General features: G+C 38.5%; 1 pseudogene across 1 annotated transcript; it reads right to left on the reverse strand.

The window, feature by feature from the left end:
- LOC144631511 (gelsolin-like protein 2) lies at positions 1–17,283 on the reverse strand (annotated as a pseudogene). The gene is made up of 15 exons (XR_013566760.1): positions 17,092–17,283; positions 16,899–16,988; positions 14,419–14,508; positions 13,093–13,188; positions 12,488–12,585; positions 11,941–12,031; positions 11,338–11,436; positions 9,494–9,559; positions 9,005–9,038; positions 7,604–7,641; positions 5,958–5,992; positions 4,669–4,758; positions 3,679–3,770; positions 1,742–1,850; positions 1–1,027 (listed from the first exon to the last, which is right to left on the reverse strand). The product of XR_013566760.1 is annotated as a gelsolin-like protein 2 (transcript).
- Positions 17,284–18,732: the final 1,449 nt, after the last annotated feature.

Consider the following 18,732-nt stretch of genomic DNA (forward strand, 5'->3'; position numbering starts at 1 on the left):
TTACAGCAAAGACTGCATTTTATTTTTCATACTATAGCACAAAAGCAAGAAATTACCCCTGAACTGAAAACACTGCTAAAAACCCAAGCATTTAAAGCAAATTGCGCTTGAACTAAATTTAACAAAACTTACATCAATCTTTGTGACCTAAGCTTTATGAATCTCCCGACAATCCAACAGAAAAACATCGTTCGCTGTTAAGTCGACAATACAAAGGTTAGGTCATTCGATGTTACCAATCGACCTTCTTTCTGATCAAATTTTTTAAACAGCTCGACAAATGTTTAAAAACTTTGATCTGTTCGTTTTAATTTTATTTATCCTTCAACATCTGTTAAACCAAGCCTACAAAAACATAAATCTTGCTTAATTTTCCATGTCTCTTAAGGTTAAAATCCAGCCGAATAAAATATATCTTCTGTATAAGAACAAACAGAAAACAAATCTTTATTTTCTTTTAAACCGCAAAAGATTATGGAACTATAAACTTGAAAAATGATGCCTTATCTAAACTTAGTATCACTAAGTTTGTAGTTTCAAATTAGAAACATGGACATACTATTAAGGATTGGATAATCCAAAACCTAGTACCTGATGAGAATTTCAGTACATAGAGAATAAAGGATAACCCAAATAGGTTCATTGTCTCCGAGAAAATTCAGACAACGAATGAAGAAACTTGGTTGGAAACAGTTATATTTTGGTATAATACCATCATTAGACCTTTGTCTTTCGTTGTCTGAATATTCTCGAACACAGTGAAACAATTCGGGTTACTTCTCTATTGGCTAATCCCCTCGAGCGTTATTAATAAGCACAATGGAAAAACATTTTTTTCTTTTACCTTAAACTGTACTACGACTTCTACCCGTTATAATGGTGTGAACTGGTAAAAATTCAAAAACTTAATAAATGCGAAATAAGTGGGTGCGAAATATCGTAACATTCTGAAAGCGTTCTTGAAGCTGAGTTCTTGGCAGGACATACAACGCATTTCACATGTGATGATCCTGTGCGCCACTTACACCTAATAACAACAAAACAGTCAGGTCAAAGAGAGGCAGGGCATGTGAGAACACTGATAGGTATATCAATAGATGCTTTGTGAAGATCACTGGAATTAAATTAAGGGCAGCCTGAGAACACTGGGGAACATCTGGAGTAAGGTTGAGAAACTAGAAAAGAGGGTTGCTAGCTGTGTGGAGGTTAACGGAGCGTGTTCGTCCGTGCGGGGCGTGGCGGGGGACGCGCAGCCAGGTCAATTCAGTACAGATACCGTTGAGTTCCGACTTAAGTGACAACCCCCAAAATTAAAAACAAAATTCCACAATTGCTTGTTAACCCTGAAATAATCCACCGCTAAAAGTAACGACCCTTTCAGAACAGCCGCCTCAAACGTAATGTGGCTTTTTATTAGGATGCACAAATAAGGAATAAAAGAAACTGTTTGAACAAAATTTTCTGAGTACAATATATGATGTGTATTTTGTATCATGTTTGTGTATTGCTGGATCGTCCCTCCATTCATTACACATTTTAGCGCCCTGAAAAGAACTGAAACCCTCCTTCCCCTCCCCCCCCCCTCCCCCCCCCTTCACGAAAATTGCTACCTTCTGCTAGTAGCAATAAGAAGAGGCTGCTATAGATCCGAAAGGTAACGAGGGTCGTAAGGGTCGGACTACTAGTACATGAGTAAATAATTCCCTGTTCATGCATTGGTGGTTGAGCAATTAAATCTCACCTTTGCGCTGGCCTACAGCATTTGCAAACGCCTTTGGTGTTTTACCGTTATTTTCACGCATGACCGTGATGCCGCAAATAGGATTCTGGCCTTGTTTTTGCAGATATTGCTGTCAAAAAGATATAAGTATCATTAGTTATAAACAAAAATTAAAAATTAAATCAGAAAGAAGTATATAACAGCTAAAAATAATACACTAAGAAAGTTCCAGGTTAAATTACAATTGTAGATGTCTAGATTAAAAGATGGCGGTTAATAGTTTTTTATAAGTCGTTTTCTGCTTATCATAGAAAGAATGTTACAGCAAGGAGCCCAAAAGTGTGATCACTTTTAATTAATTCACATTCTATCGTGCAGTCATTATCCAATCAAAAGCAGAGAACAGCTCATGAAAGAAAGTGGATGTATTACAAGTGGTCACACTTTTGGACTTCTGTGTTAGTAATTATACTATAGTACACGACTTAGGTAGTTAGAGAGCAAATAACTTAAATCAACTAATCAGATTGCTCCATTACTGATCCAATGTTTTCTTAGTATGAGCGGGTATTGTTCCGAATACTCTCGTGCTGTGTTATGGCTTACAAAGGTAAAAAGAAAACTTGACTCCCATAAAAAAAAAACTTCTCGTACTCTTTTTTGGTTTGTAAAACAAAGTTAGGGAACTCTTTTCTGACCGAAAGTCCCAAACACCCGGCGGATCCTTTTTTTGTTATCCTTTCACTTTCCGCTTCTATCTATAAAAATCTTTTCAATTTTGAAACAAAAACAATTATTACTGGTTTATCCGACTGCCTGTGGGGTCTTTTAACTCGTATGATTGGCTCCACAACAAATACTAGTTCGTCGGGTAAGAAGCAAAAAAAGAAGAGAGAGGCAAAAGAGTGGCCGCTTGTAGTCTAATAACAAACATGTGGAAAATTCCCTTGACTACAAGCAAATTCTAGACGTAAGGATCAAACATGAACAAGACACAATGAGTTGAATAAAACTCTTGCACGTATCCACGCGGGAAAACTCTCATATGACAGCGCCAGGATGCATGCAGTTGCTTGTCAGAAAATTTAAATTAAACACCTAAAAGAGACCAATCTGACTTAAGCGTTTTTGGCCACTAAAAGACATCAATTTCATTTTTCACCCTAAACAAGATCTTGATAGCTAAAAATATTGGCGTTCTTCTAACACCCAAGGAGATCAAAATCCTTCATTTACACCCGTAAGCGAGACGACGAGTAACCCGTCCCTGGAGTCTTCCATTCATCTTAGAAGATGACGAAGGAGTATTATTAGAATCAAAACTTTCGCTTTTGTTCAGAAAAAACGCGAAAACACGGGCTAATTGCCGAATCCTCACTGTAATCTCTCTTCACGCTCAGCCACGGGTCACCGGTAGCCTCGCTATCATGTCTGCGCGGTTACTATTCCAATATGGCGTCGGGAACAGTAAAAAGGGCCATTTGATCCTTCTGCGATTTTAATATTGATCACTGTAAGTTCTGCAAGTGTCCTGCAATTTGAGCCAAAACACGTGGTCGAAAAATGACTCCACCCACCCCTATGCCCTGATATGGAAATGTTTTAGAGGCACTCACTTATAAAAGGAACATCATTTAACAAATAATTCTATTTTGCCGTGCGTCGTTCAGTTATAGATCACAGATGACGTCAAAATGTGGTAAGAACAAAAAAGTGGCCCCGAGCCGCTAGGCGAGTGGGCCCCCGACGCACTGATCATAACTGAACAGACCCACGCAAAATGGAATTTGTTTTAGATAATAAAACTCTGATTTGGACTATGAACCTGATCACGCGCGCGAGTCACTCCACCGCGGACGCACTATGCGTCGTACTCTAATAGATCATAAGTAAGAACAAAATGCGCGTTGAATTCAGGTTATTATATAAAATTCTATAACAGCCTGTTCTCAACTTACTGTTGCATAGCTAAAAGCATTTTGCTTTTCAATAGAACTTGCTTGAGCACCAACCCACACAATACAACGGTTGTGAGTCTCCAGCAGAAAAACTGCAAGAAAACATACAAAAGTTAAATTATATGTTGCCTGCTCCGGACCATATAAGCCCAGGGGGCGGTACTCCGGTTGTAAATGACGGGGATGATGAAGGATTTTTTGGGTTTGAAATTTTCGATTGTGGGATTTTTGGGTTGGAAGATTTGGAAAGTATTTTTGGGTGACTTGATCAAATAGGGGATTTTTGGGGATAAAACAAACTAAGCGCTGGTGCGGCCTTGGTGTATATGTTGATGATTCACTCGAGGTATTCCCCCTGAAAATAGGGGTATTTGACAAGGGTTTTTTTTTTTGGGGGGGGGGGGGGGTTATTTTTGGGCCAGGAATTTTTTGGGGTAATGTCAGAAGACTTAGGGATTTTTTGTGGTCCTGAGTTTTGCCTTCATTCGATCATCCCCGTCATTTACAAGTCGGAGTACCCCCCTGGGCATATAAGGTGCCTCGGAAGTTTTGTTCATTAGTAAGACGTTTCTTTAACTTTTTTTTCTCGTGCACAATAATTTGAACTTTAGGAGGCAAGCGTGGCCTAGTGGTTAGCGCGTCGGAGGTCCTGCTTTCAAATCTACCTCCGAGTTACTAGACGAATTTGTGTTCGGTGGTCCCGAATTCAACTCCTCCGCGCTTTGAAAATAGCCAACTGGTAAGCCTCCTGCTGGTTTGGATTTTTAAGAAATTTCTGTTCTATTTACAATGTTTCTTTCCTTATCTACGGTGTCCGCAATTTGCACAGCAGTGCTAAATACTCTGACACTTAAATGAAGTAATTTATTAATTTTTATTTAATTTTTGAGATGTATACGTTTGCTAATGGTGTCAGCTGAAAGAGGGTCCTAAAAGGGTAAACAGGATAACTCAATAATGGCGCGCATAGAAAACCGAACGGCATCCTACCATCCGTCTGAGTCCAGTAATTTGTGATCCAAACTTTTACCTCCAGACGCTATTTCCTTGAATTCAGGCTTACCCTTGTCTGTCAGTACTCTAAAAAGGGACAATCGTCATATACAACACTACACTGAAATAAATGTACTTTAGCAGATGTGGTAGAGTAGAAGTGCGTCAGAAGTACTAAGTGGAAGATTATAGGTTGGAATTCTGCTGGGAACACAAGGTACTTCTTAAAGCAAAGTTTGTGTTCGAACCTAGTGGCCCATCAGGCCGGAGCTTATCCTGGTTTCCGTAGAATGAACTGACTAGGAGTAATTCTAACCCCCCTGGATGGGATGCTAGTCCATCATTGCGTAACCACCAGCAGTAAATTCGCCGGTACCCACTCCTTTGCCTTAAGGATGTTTGCAAGCGTGACCTGCGACTCGCTGAATTCAATCCCAATACCTGGGAGGTCCTCGCGCAAGACCGCGACGCCTGGCGTTACGGTGTGAAGGAGGGGGCACTTTGGGCCGAGGCGACAATCAAGCGGATGGCGAGAAAGAAACGACAAGTATCAGTTCGAGAGGCCACCAACTACATCTGTACAAGCTGCAAAAAAGACTGCCCCTCAATAATCGGGCTTTTGAGTCACTCAAGAGCCTGTCGCCTCTCCGAGACGAGGATGCCGATGATGATGATGATTTTGATGATGATGATGATGATGATGATGATGATGATGATGATGATGCCTGTGTTAGTTAAGGCCGATTTACACAGGACGATTTTGTCGTATGCGACATGCTTACGACAGGCCTACGACACGATTTGTGTCGTGTAAATCAAACTTATAACTCGCGTACGACTGTCATAGGCGTGTCGTAAGCTTCTCGCATGCGACAAAATCGTACCGTGTAAATCGACCTTTACAAAGAAATCTTTTTTTCACTTTGTGCAATTCCGGTTGAAATAACAATATGTGACTAAAAACATTGCTACTCTGCCCAAATGGGACGCAAGTGCGTCGCACTTTTAGTTATCCTAAGTGATATGTATCTCTAAATGAAAGCAACAAAAAGATCTCCCAAAAGCTAAAAAAATACACATGGAAGAGGGATTTTATTTTTGCTCTGTCGATGTGGGCGTTTCTGCTAAACTGGCGTTTTATTTAGTGTCTTTAAACGAGAGAATTTCTCGTTAAATTGAGAAAGCATGGTTCCTCACAAATGGCTAATAATCAGGACGTTTGGTACACTGTAATTATCATAACTTAATTTTCCTTAGCCATATTGATGATATTTGAACATTTTTACCTGATCAGCTTCATCACAAACTCGCTTGGTGCTTCCTACAACACAAAGCGGAATAATCATCAATAATAATGTCTAAATGGCTTTAGTGTGAACCCAATGGACTTAGCATCAAATGAACAATGAATTTTTCCTCGAGGCAACCTTCTCAAACTTATCAATAATTCATCAAGTTAAAACAAAGAAAATCATAACCGTGAAGGAGGTTTGGATACCCGGTCTTAACAAGCATAATTTTTTTACGATTTTATTTCTCCATTTACTCCGCTGTTTTTGTTTCGATTGAGAAGATATATCAAACACTCGAGACAGTGTTCCATCGGGTATCTATCCAAACATCTCGGATTTTGTCAAAAATACTCCGCTGCGCGTCGAATTTCAACTCTGTTCTCGGTGTTTAAATATCCCAATTAAACACTATCTCTCGCATTTGATATATTACTTGAAAAATTGTAATTAAATGTGCCTTGGTCCCGCAAACAGATACAATAGTTGCTTGTTGATTATAGTTTGAAACTAAATTGTTGCGCTGTTAGTTCCTCTACCGAAGTAAGAACAGAATGTTGTAAACCAGCAAGGCATTAGTGAAGCCTGTCTTACATAGCTTATGATCAGGGTAATTTTTCGCGCTCTGAGTTATAATTTTTGACGGGTGCGGCGAGAAAGTTAAGAACGCAGAAAACGTTGCCTAATTGAAGGTTGTCTTACAAATTTTGCTGCCAGTCTTCGAATGGGATCTACAATCTGCAGATAAAACATTTAACATAAAAAGTTGTGAACAGGTGTTAACTATTTGATGACGAATTTTAATGTCACGATATCCGTCCCTCTCTCACGGCAGGGATATTTTGCAGAACGCAGAAGGCAAAACGCAGAATGATGGTCAGCGGTTTGCTTGCGGTTTCAGTCTGGGGAACAAGTGCCAGATGATGGTCACATTACTTCCCCGAGAAGTGACTGAGCCCGAAGTTTTCGTCCCAGAAGTTGTTAAGCAACATGACGTTTTAGTACCCCTGACGCGCGATTGCTTCGGAGTACTTGTCAGCGCTCGCGCTAGTTTTCGATTGGATGAAATAATTTGGAAATTCTTCGAGTGCTTCAACGAAGATTTACAAAACTGGCACTTCTTCCCCAACTGGTTTGCTTGCGGTTAGCTTTTATTTGTTGGTTATGACATTATACTATCGCCGTTTCGCCATTCCGCCAGTCCATTATTATGCGTTCTGTTAAATACCCCTGCCGCCTCCCTCATACTGCAGTATGAAATACAAGGCCCAGAAGGTCAGGGATCGATTTTTCGCCCTTTTTCCCTGACTTGGTTTTCTCCATTTTTTGTAGCAAACAACGGGCCAAAAACTGCCCCTACCCCCACTCCAATTGAGCACATATGGTCCCATCTCTGATAATGGCTAGCATTTGGAAACTTGGTAATTTGGTCGAACAAAACTCGCACGGTATTTAACAGGGATTGTTTTTGAGAAGCCAGCTTTTAAACTGGGGTAACTACTACCTTACTTTATCAAGTTTTCGTCGAAGAAATTCTAACTAGTGACATCAGTGAGACGTTTAGCAAAAAAGGAAAAACGGTTTACTGTCGCTTTCGCGACATTGCTTTGAAAATTTAAACAGTCTAGTTACAATAAGGTTACCTGGGAGACTTTATCTTTCTTAAACTCTTCCTTGCTATCTGAAATAAAATAAAAAATTGAAACTATTAAGGTGATGTTATACACGAGTCAACTTTTCACGCAACCAAATGAACTTGGCAACATGCATGTTACACCACAGGTAGCCCAAGCTCGATATATGAGTACAATAAAGATGACCTTTTCATTGTTTCGTAATTCGATCGATTTGCATATTTATAAGGATTTGTATGGGGAAATAAATATGACCGAAAAGAACGAAAAATTAACCGTTAAATTACAATAAAAATTAGTCACCTTAGCTCCTTTGCTGTTTCCCTTGTGTGCTGTGTGGTTTTTTAGCCGATTGAGCGCGATTCCAGTGAGTCATAGTTCCATTGCCTTCCTCTCTCTATATACCTTTCCAAGGCAAAGGAACTATAACTCACTGGAATCGCGCTCAATCGGCTAAAAAACCACACAGCACACAAGGGAAACAGCAAAGGAGCTAAGGTGACTGATTTTTATTGTAATTCAACGGTTAATTTTTCGTTCTTTTCGGTCATATTTATTTCCCCATACAAATCCTTATAAATATGCAAATCGATCGAATTACGAAACAATGAAAAGGTCATCTTTATTGTACTCATATATCGAGCTTGGGCCACCTGTGGTTACACGGGACGATTTTTAACGCAACGCCAACTCGCAACATTTTGCGCGCGCGTCCAGGCCATGTTGAACAGAATTCTGGGAAGGTGTTGCGCGAAAAATCGACGGCGAGCCTGTCGCGAGTCAACTTTCTGAATATTCTTCATTTTGTGTTGCGAATTTTTGACTTGGGTTCAAAAACTCGCAACGTGTTGCCGAGTCAAAAGTTGCACGAAAAATCGTCCCCGGTACCATGTTACGCGGTGAACGATTTTTCGCGCAACATTGTTGCGCGAAACATCACCTTTAGAGTGTCATGTTATGGCCTTTTTAAACAAATTAAAATGCATGGCTGACAATACAGCAAAGGACACTTTTAATGGGCCAATATTTCAACAAGTACAACTAGTCTTGGCCCATTGAAGGTGTTCTTTGCCGTGGTGCCAGCCATGCAATGTGTTTTTCTACACGTCACATTGACGTCTGGTACAAGCATTTCCACAAAAAGATATCCGGCAACAAGAAGTACTGGGTTTTACTCTCTGCATTGTGTGGTTCCCTGCATTCAAAAAATTCACTTTGTGTGTTGTAGTGTCTTCATATTTAAGCTGTCCTTTCTTATCAAAGACACAGCACAGTGAGAGACAAGATATATTACTAAAAAAAACAGCGCAGAATTAACGTCAACCGGTAAAGAACGAACCAAGCGCACAAGTCAACTAAATAAGCAAAGCAAGCGCTTCATATATGTAGACTATGACGACAGTAGCTTACCATAAACTTCCAAAGTGGCTTTGGGGTAAAGCTCCTGCAACAAGGGGACAAAACAGGGAATTATTATTAACTCAAAAAAGTAAGTAAGCGAGGGAAGGATGGAAGGAAAGGAGGGAGGGAGCGAAGGAGGGAAGGAAGGAAGGAAGGAAAAAATGAATGCTGAACTAGCAAACGAACGAATGAATGAATGGACGAATGAATGAATGAATGAATGAATGAATGAACAAATGAATGAATGAATGAATGAATGAATGAATGAATGAATGAATGGAGAATGAATGAATGAACGAGTCATCGAATAAACAAGTGATCGAATGAACGAGTGAACAAACTGACGAATGAAGGAAACGACGAACCAACGATGAACGAAGAAAGGAAAGAATGAACAAACCAACCTACGAAGGAACGAACGAATGAATAGAATGAATGAATTAAAGTAAAGGAGTAAAAGAACGAACGAATGTAATTATTGTCTTATTGTTAAGGTACCTTTTGCTCTGATATCCACTGATTGAGTGGACAAATGGCATCCATTTTAGCTTTTGAGCCCTTGACCTTTAGAAAAAGAACATTATAAAAATAGTACGCCACTTCGCTAAAGGTACACTTAAAAAGTGCATACATGACGTAGCGAGTTCCATTGGGGGGTGCAAACAACAATACCTTCAGGTCTTCAAAGCCAGATTGCACAGAATGAGCCCGCAGTATTCGTCTCCATGTTGCTAAGCAACTGATCATAGACTGAAACTTTCGAAATAGTTTCATTTCCTCGTGCTATTCTCTGAGTGGATACTAAAAAATCGGAAATTTTTCGACTGCCTCGACGAAGGTTCGTCAAAAACGAAACTTTTTCCCTGGACGAATTTTTTTATTGGCGGGAGATTGTGTGAAAACTGTCTTTAAGGTGGCTCCATTTGGCATTTCTTGATTTGACATTTCTTGATTTGGCTCCATATGGCATTTCTTGATTTTCTAACTTGGCTTGGTGGACCCGGCGTTTATTTGATTATGCAGTTTGTTCAAGCCCGGAGTTTAAAAACAACGGGTTTTATACATTATTTTTGACAGACTTACATATTTTCATTACAGCTGCAGTTTTTTTATACTTTAAATAAATGCTTGAGGGGGTTAATTACAACTCCACCTTGGAAAACCGGCGTTTGTTCGGGAAAATACGGTACATTTATTTAAAATTTAGTTTTTGCATTCGTTTCTCCTCCCAATTCACCGGATAATAATAATAATAGTAACAATAATAAAAATAGTAATAATGATAATAATTATAATAATAATAATAATAATAATATTAATTATAATAATAATAATAATTATAATAATAATACATAATTTTAACAAGGAAGCTCCCGTCACATAGAGGGGTTTTCAGGAAGGTCCTCAAATTAAAACTACATACAGAAAACCCTATCAAATGCAATAAACAAAAATACAATAGAGTCCACCAACCATTTCTGATAAAAGATTCTCTCCCACTGTTTTCTACTTAACAAATAGATTTCATTTTGCCGTGCGTCTGTTCAGTAATAGATCACAGATGACGTCAAAATGTGGTATGAACAGAGAAGTGGCCCACGAGGCGCTAGCCGAGTGGGTCACTGATGTTCATACCACATTTTGACGTCTTCTGTGATCTATTACTGAACAGACGCACGGCAAAATGAAATCTATTTGTTTTATATAATAACACAAGACTTCAGCATACTTCTGTTTGAGCAATGCTGCCCTACCGATGAGCTAAGTTGTTTTGATTTCACTATTAAGTTTTCGTTAACACGAAGCACTGTTAATCCGATTGAATAAACAGAAAAATGGTCTATTGAAAGTCAATGAAAAAACTAACCTTTATTCCGATTTGGAAAGTTCGGTTCAAATCTGTAAGCATTAACCGAAGCGTTCAACCGCAATTCGTCCAATTCGTTTGTTTTCCGTGGCGTCGTCCAACTGTACAACATCGGTCAAACTTTCATACAGATTTCGGATAATTTCTCGAATAATTCACTGTCTTTTTCAAGCTTGTTTCGCCCAGTTAAATGCTTTGAAAAGTGAACGATGCTTGGCGTATTGTTTCTCACTGAAGATTTGTAATTAAGCTGAACTTTTTTGCTTTGTTGTGGCCCCGCAAGTTTGAAAAACTTTACCGACAACTCTGATTTGGACTATGAACTATGATCACGCGCGCGAGTCACACCACCGCGTGACGTCATCCATGTGTCTGTACTCTGATAGATCATAAGTAAGAACCAATCAAAATGCGCGTAGAATTCAGGTTATTATATAAAGTTTAATTTATGGGTAATAACAGTTGTCAAATATACCTGGATCATACGGTCTCCGGAAAAGATCACCGCGTAACCATCATCACAGTGGAAGTTGTTCTTGTTGTATGATACATCCACTACCTCGTACACTTCTTTCTGACATTTTCAAAAAAAGGTTCATTAAAGAAATCCCGATGGTAGTTTTGCCAAATACTCGCTATGAAACTTAATGTTTGCAAAGAAAGTACTTCTATAGATCTAAATGGGAAGACCATAGCTTTATTGCAACCAAATCTGTTCTCCCAGGCGTTATCATGAATTTAATGTTATAAGCCAGCAAGGTTAATTTTGAAAACTGTTCAGCCCAACAATATTTCAAAAACCCATATCGCAATCCGTTTCAATCTTCTTCACTTTTGCCCATCCGTTCCTTTTTTTGTATTTGCTGTGTTATTGAAATGTGCCTCGACTGTTTTAAGCGGTTGGTTCTATATTCGATGAATTTGATGGCCATTTATTCATGATCAGCGTCTTTGTGAAAACACCGGTATATAAACTGGTTTAAAATGGAACGGAAGTATCGTCCTTACTGCTCAGAAAAAGTGAAAGATATTGTTCACAAACATTCTTTGTCCCCGCTGTAAAATGCTTTCTCCTTACCCCGTTCACATTCACTTTCTTGAAATGCTTCACCATATCTTTGAAGGCAAAGTTTGCTTCTGGATCGACGTGATTAAAGCCTGATTCGACTCTGTAAAAATTCAAAAAACAAAACCTTTAAAATGATTGAAAGGTGCATACAACATTATGTGTGGACTGGAGAGGGAGCCAGGCTTTAACCATTTACTAATTGCATATATTATTCCCTTTATTGCTTTTTTTTACATTGTACCTGACTTTTAATACACTCGTGTATGGATAAATGTATATAAATGTTTTAAACATTTCGCGGCACCTTTTTCACTGATATTTTATTTCGCGAAAAGAAGTGGAAATAAAGTAGACTATAAATTGAGTTGGTCGTGACAACCAAAAACGAAGGCAGCCTCGAAAAGAACATGGCCAAAAACTAAACCCAGGATACTAAGGGAGCCCAAGGTTAGAAGTCATCCATAGTAACTATTATGTAGGTCTCCCCCCTTAAACCTAATTAGTTATTACACAGATATCAGTCCCATGCAGTATTTTGTTTTTGTGTCCTACTCACCCGCCATCATCTATCTCAATATTATTACCAAAGTACTCAAGAAATTCTTCAGACTCTGATCCCTCAACTTCGCGATGCTGTACTGCTGCATCGTCCAACTACAGAACAGAAAGAATTTGATTGGAGGAAACACTGTTGAATTTTTTTGTGGCAAATCACTTCTCCCCCACAGCTACCCCACCCCATAATCGCGATTGCACGTTATTCATTCATAACCCTTATTTAACGTCAAGTGTACTTGGTTCATCGTGAAGGACGCACCCCTTGAACATCCTCCTCTTGGACTTGGTAGCGAAGGTTGAGAAAATTATTACATTTCTGGAAATGCCTGGCATCTAGTGACCAAATGCAACGCGCGTTTCATAACATTAAATAAAAAATAACCAATTGAATAGTGATATACGATCCTGTCGATGCAATAATTTCAGTGTCCGGAACAAGTTGTAAGAGAAAGGGGAGGGGGGTGTCCTGATCCCCTGGGCCCTCCCACTGGATCCGTCACTTTATTATTAGTGTACCGTCAATTTACAAGAATAAACTAAGTATTTGTCCCTTTGTCTTGCAGCATAAAACGTTATTTTTATATTTCGGGATGTTTTTCTTACGTATGTGTCCAACTCGACTGTTTTGTAGGCAGCAGTTCCATATTCATCCTGAGTAGATTGCTTGCCAATCCAGAAATGCACATCGAACAGTAGTTTCTGAAAGAAGAAGAAAATTGTAAGAGCTACAATAAAAAACAACAACAAAACAATATCCCAGTGATTAGACTAAACAACCGTACTTTTTGACTGTCCGTGCGGGGCCTGGGCGCTTTATATAGGCGACACACTCGATTTGACTTTTTCACTGGCGATGACTTTGAGTTTATGCAGTACGTATGATCAGCGGCATGTAAAATGTGGAAGCTGCATTTGTCGTTTGCGATGTCCTTTTCTCTAAAGAGCAAGACGTTAAATTTTGAAGCGTTGCCGCTTGCGCTTCTGTTCAGTACTTTGTAAATGCTTCCCAAGAAACCTCTCTTGAGCAAGATGGTCAAGTATAGTGCCGGAGAAACGGTCTTTTCATCCCTTATGCGCCAGCTCTGATGAATAACGAATTTACGAGGCATTCTTATAATTCGCTTTCATAATTATCCATTACTAAGTTAATTAAAGGGAAAAAATACTTTCTGCGCTTTGAGCACGAAATATGTACAGCAAAAACTACGAAGATTATTTGCGAAGGCTCCATGAAATCGTTTTCATAATGACCGCGCGCTAGAATGTAACGAGCTTTGAGCTTTTTGACGTCATAAATTGGTGATTCTGATGGCTTTGCGATCGAATTGCACGTGCGTTGTTATGTTACATTGCTTCCTTTTTTCAATGTCACTAGCATTTCACTCGCTAAGAAATTAAAGATTAAATCCTTCACATCTGAAAATGTGAAAATCCGAAACATTCTTATGACCTTCCGTTCCGCTCCTACTATTATAGTTAATATTCTAACTCACTTCGCAGCACTTAACTTGCTATCAGCAAGTTTGTAATTCATAGAAATTGCAGAATGTCGACCTTTCTCCAATTATCGAGCGGCAAACTCCCGATTATTCCAATTCATTTACTGTAAATTTTGCCGCGCGTTTGCCCCCAAACCAAGATGGCGTCAAAAACCGTGGAACGGGTTGTACGACCCAGAAAAACCTTGAAGAGCTGTTTCGTAGCACCCTTAATTCCTTACTTATAGTAATTAATTTTTTAATGGAAATTAGGATTTAAAGCTTGGCACAGCCTGGCTAAATGAAGTCGCAAAGGAGCTAGGTCAATCAATTTAGACGGCAAAAATAAAGAGTGCATGCCAAATGCTTAGGCTACCTTGCCTTAAACGCTTAACGGGTAGGCTTGAATTGAATTGTGAGTTTTGCATTAGTAATGAGTACATATACTTACTTCAGATTCTGGGTCCTTTTCGCCATGAAGAACGATGTATGAGTCACCATTGTAAAAGGTTCCGTATTTTTTCTTGGGCCATGGTTTTACCTAAACAATATCCGCAGTAAGAAAGAAAGAAAATCCTGTCAGAAATCCATGATCAAAGGTAATCAGATAGTTTTAAATTCTAGTGCAAATGTGACAACGAGTGCAAACTTTTCCAATGGTGAAAGACTGCGCGTGTAATTTTTGCGGGAAAAAACGTGGAAGCCGTCTCAAGATGACTATTGGTAGTAGCGGTTTTGGCGGGAAAAGCACGCGCTTAGGCTTAGTGTGTTTGACCAGGGAGCGGAGGCATGGATAATTAGTTCGGCTTAAACCGGGAAGCAAAATTTTTCTGGGGTTCACTTTTATTGGGGAGCTAGGAAACTAGGCTTGATTTGGTAGAGCTTTTCTCCTTTTTCTTTCGCATGTCCACTTAAAGGTTCATTCAAGCTTCTTGATTTTCTAGTTCACGAAATATCCGAACTTCGCCATACCATAAAATTGCAATGTTCTAGACACTTAAACCCGGAATCCCCAGCTTTCATTTGCGAAAGCCTGTCACTGAACTCTATTTCTAATCAGGGAACTGGGGCGAGCTTCAAATTTCAAGTAATCGATAATCTGACACCACCACATAAAAGATCGCCATAAGGTTGGTGATTTGACCAAGTTTCATGCTGTCAGGATGCACAGAAACGAAGTTATGGACCTTGAAACATGGTTAAAAATCCATACAAACGTCTCTAATTGTAAGCCAGCGTCCCCCAAAACCATATAAACTCTTAAAATTTTTATCCGTTTTGTGACAGCTGTAAAATCCTGCCAAAGACCCATTATTTGAAAGAAACTAAGTTGAAAATCACTATGTTTGCCCGTTTTAAAGAGTATCGCTAAAATAAAAAAAAATAAAAAAATTAAGAGTTTATATGGTTTTCGGGGACGCTGTCTCTAAATAAGAGACGTTTGTATGGATATTTAACCATGTTTCAAAGCCCATAACTTATATTAATTTACTTCGTCTGTGTTCATCCTAAAAGCGTCAAACTTGGTAAAATAACCAATCTCACCGAGTTCTTTTATGTGGTGGTGTCAGATTATCGATTACTTGAAATTTGAAACTCGCTCCAGTTCCCTGCGCAACCTCGGAACGGCTAATTGCAGTAGCTGACTGTTTTTCATCTGACGACAATTAAAAGAGTTCGACATGACTTTAGCAATCTACGAATCATCTTACTATATCATTAGCAAATGTCTTGCGGGCATCTTCTTGCCCATTGGCGCTTGATCGAATTTTTCGGCATTTTTTTTCCATCGGCGAATCGCACGTCTCGAGCGTCGCTTTGCGACCAGCATGGCTTCGAGTTTCGCCATATATATAATCGATGTTTGAGGATCTAAGTACAGTATACGATATCGAAGCGACCCTAAAACTAGAAAAACATTTATCCATGTGACTGTAAAAAACGTTTTGAAAGCGTTCAAGGTCACGTGACCTTAGTTAACCTGAAGCGATTTTAAAACTACTCATCTAGTGTTTTATGTATTTATTTTTTCAACAAGTTTACCACACTACAGTACAACTAAGTCGGCAGTATACATCGCATATAGCCAATCCACTGAATCCATATTTTTTTTTTTTGCGATTAAGAGAAACGTTTCTAGTCTTGAAGCTGTCATGAATAGTTCCTGAAAATGACTGACAAATTCTGAATTTTGTACTGACTTTCAGTTGTTAATTTGGCCGACGCCACGTTCTACGTTAAAAAAAATCCCAGAGCAAAAACCCGCCTTTAAAAATGATTTGACATTTTAATTTTCGCATGCGTGATTTGTTCGGATGTTTTGTCCGAAATTTGAACGCGTCCGAAGTCTTTTGGCGTTTCAAGTAGCTTTTTTAAATAATTATGATGCTTCCATCAAATGTCCTACTCATCAAGAAGGTTTTAATGTACAGCCGTCCTAGTCATGTCAAGTTAAGTTGCATTTTCTTTTACACGCGAGCTCGTGCGAAAAATATTCTTGACCAAATAAGGTATACACTGTATGTTTCTTCGACTTTAAAATAGTTGTGGAAACGCTGATCATATAAAGACATCTATTTGATTGTTTGGAAAGAATGAAACTATAGGAAGTCGCTTTGAGCGTAGGAGACATTTTTATATTTTGCCTTATATGGTACAAAATAGAGCATTGTTGAAATCTTGGAATGAATATTAATGAATGCTGTGGCAAAATAGTTTCACAAAATAGTTTGCGAAGTTTTAATTCCTCGCTGGACCCAATCAAACTATAAAAGATACAGAATTTAGTTTGTTTTCCAAGTGTCAGTAGATTTCCGTACCTATTTACATCCATTTTACGGCTATCAGATAATTCATAACACAAACTTACATTACACGCTGGAGAAAGCTGATGCCAGATGTTACAAAATAAATAAAAAATAAAAAACTTACCTCAAACTTTTCGATTCTCCAAATTCTTGTTCCCTCCAAATCCTCGCATCCTCGCCAAGCGGGTTCTGTTTTGGCCGCCGCTTTTTTCACCTGAAAAAACGCAAATAATTCCAATTTTTTAAAATAAGCTTCGAAGTTTTTACAAAACTGCCACAAGAATTCAAACGTTCGGTGTATCTTGATAAACCCTTACTTTTTTGTCTTGGTCGCTGCCAAGCAAAGCAACGTTAGAATCCTTCCAGTCGTATTCTTTTGGTTTTGTTAAGCCACTCATGTTAAATTTAAAGCGTTGTAGATCGACCAAGAAAGTTTACCAAAGGAGTGGAAGAAATTTATAACTGCATCCAGCTTTAAATTACGCCTTTGAATGTGATACGGTCACTAAGAGATTGTTAAACCACTCGCGGTAAGCTAAACTGTGATTGGTTTTCGCAACAAGCCGACCCCAGTCAACGACATTGTTTTCTTTTTCGATTGTATTCTTTAATTTCCATAACGCTTTATTTTCTGAATTTTTAATCGCAGCACCTGGTTCTGAAGGCTTTGTAAAATTGGGTCTTAGTTTCGAACGAAAAATCTAGACCCTCGTTTAAATTGCGAAAGCCATTCTAGAAAAATAAAGAACTTCTATAGCTCAAAATATAAGAATGCTGTGAGGCTGTAAACGCTATACTAAGGATTTCCTTTCCAAAATATTGGCAAATTCAAGTTTTCTTAAAACACAATTTACTTTAGGAAAATCAAGAAGGATGATTCTAGCTTCATTAGAAAGCAGCAAATAATATTTGTTTGCGTTCACTCCGTTTTTCACTTGAATAGAAAATCAAGCGAGACGTTCACAAATTTAACTCATTTACACTATTGCACAAGGCCTTCACGAAGTCGATCTAATACATAGCAGATTCATATTCGGTAGCTTCTTACACCTCTTTTTAACTGTCAAGAACTGTCAAGCGAAACACTGATCACAATAATAATTAACTTTTATTTAAGTTTCAGTCGTCTTTGAGATGTCGTTGTTGTCTCAATTTTATCCCTCTAGTAATAAAGGGAAAAATAATCATTATTTCTGAGATATTTCTTTCTTCTCGGGGATGTAGAAACAGCTGTTTCGGTACTTTTGTGAAACTCTTGACCTAAAATGATAGAGCTTGAAAAGAAATGCACGGGCCAAAATTAGCTTACACAACACAGAAATAGGCACCCAAAATATTCTATAACCTTATCATCACCAAAAAACTAATTTAAAACTGATAGTCGCGAAAAGTTCAATTATGATGCAAATCCAGCACAAAGCTAGAGGTCCCCTGCAGATTTCAATGGATATAAGGTATATTTTACTAAAATTCGGCGATTGAATTGAAATTAATATTTCGCCTGTATTTTTTTTTTCAAGCCTCCCCTCATTCTCTTAGAGGATATTTCGATTTTGTTATTTTTCTTTTACTTTAAAGTCTCCCCATTTAGTGGTTTTATTACTGCTATTTCAGTTTTGACACTCAAATAAAGGTTTTATTATTTATTATTTTATTTGGGATTTGAAATTGTTCTTATCAACGCGGGATATCTTTAACCTTAGAGTGGACCGTTAGAAATCGAGGGGAGGTGGGAGGGTAAATAATTATTTTAATGCTAAGTTCTCTGCAAAATCGCTTGATTTTGGTTGAGAAGCTTAGCAGTTGATTTTTTCAAAGACAAATACCTTCGCATGTTCCGTTTCGCTTGTATGATTTTTTTGTGGAGGGGATAATTCCTGGCAAGATATTTTGGGAGAGAAATGTTATCCCCTCTCCCTTGATTTATATAATGACCTGTCCCCTAGAGCTCCACCTCC

The sequence above is a fragment of the Oculina patagonica genome, chromosome 12 (assembly GCF_052425735.1).
Source record: "Oculina patagonica isolate OP01 chromosome 12, crgOcupat, whole genome shotgun sequence".
In the NCBI taxonomy this organism is placed as follows: domain Eukaryota; kingdom Metazoa; phylum Cnidaria; class Anthozoa; order Scleractinia; family Oculinidae; genus Oculina; species Oculina patagonica.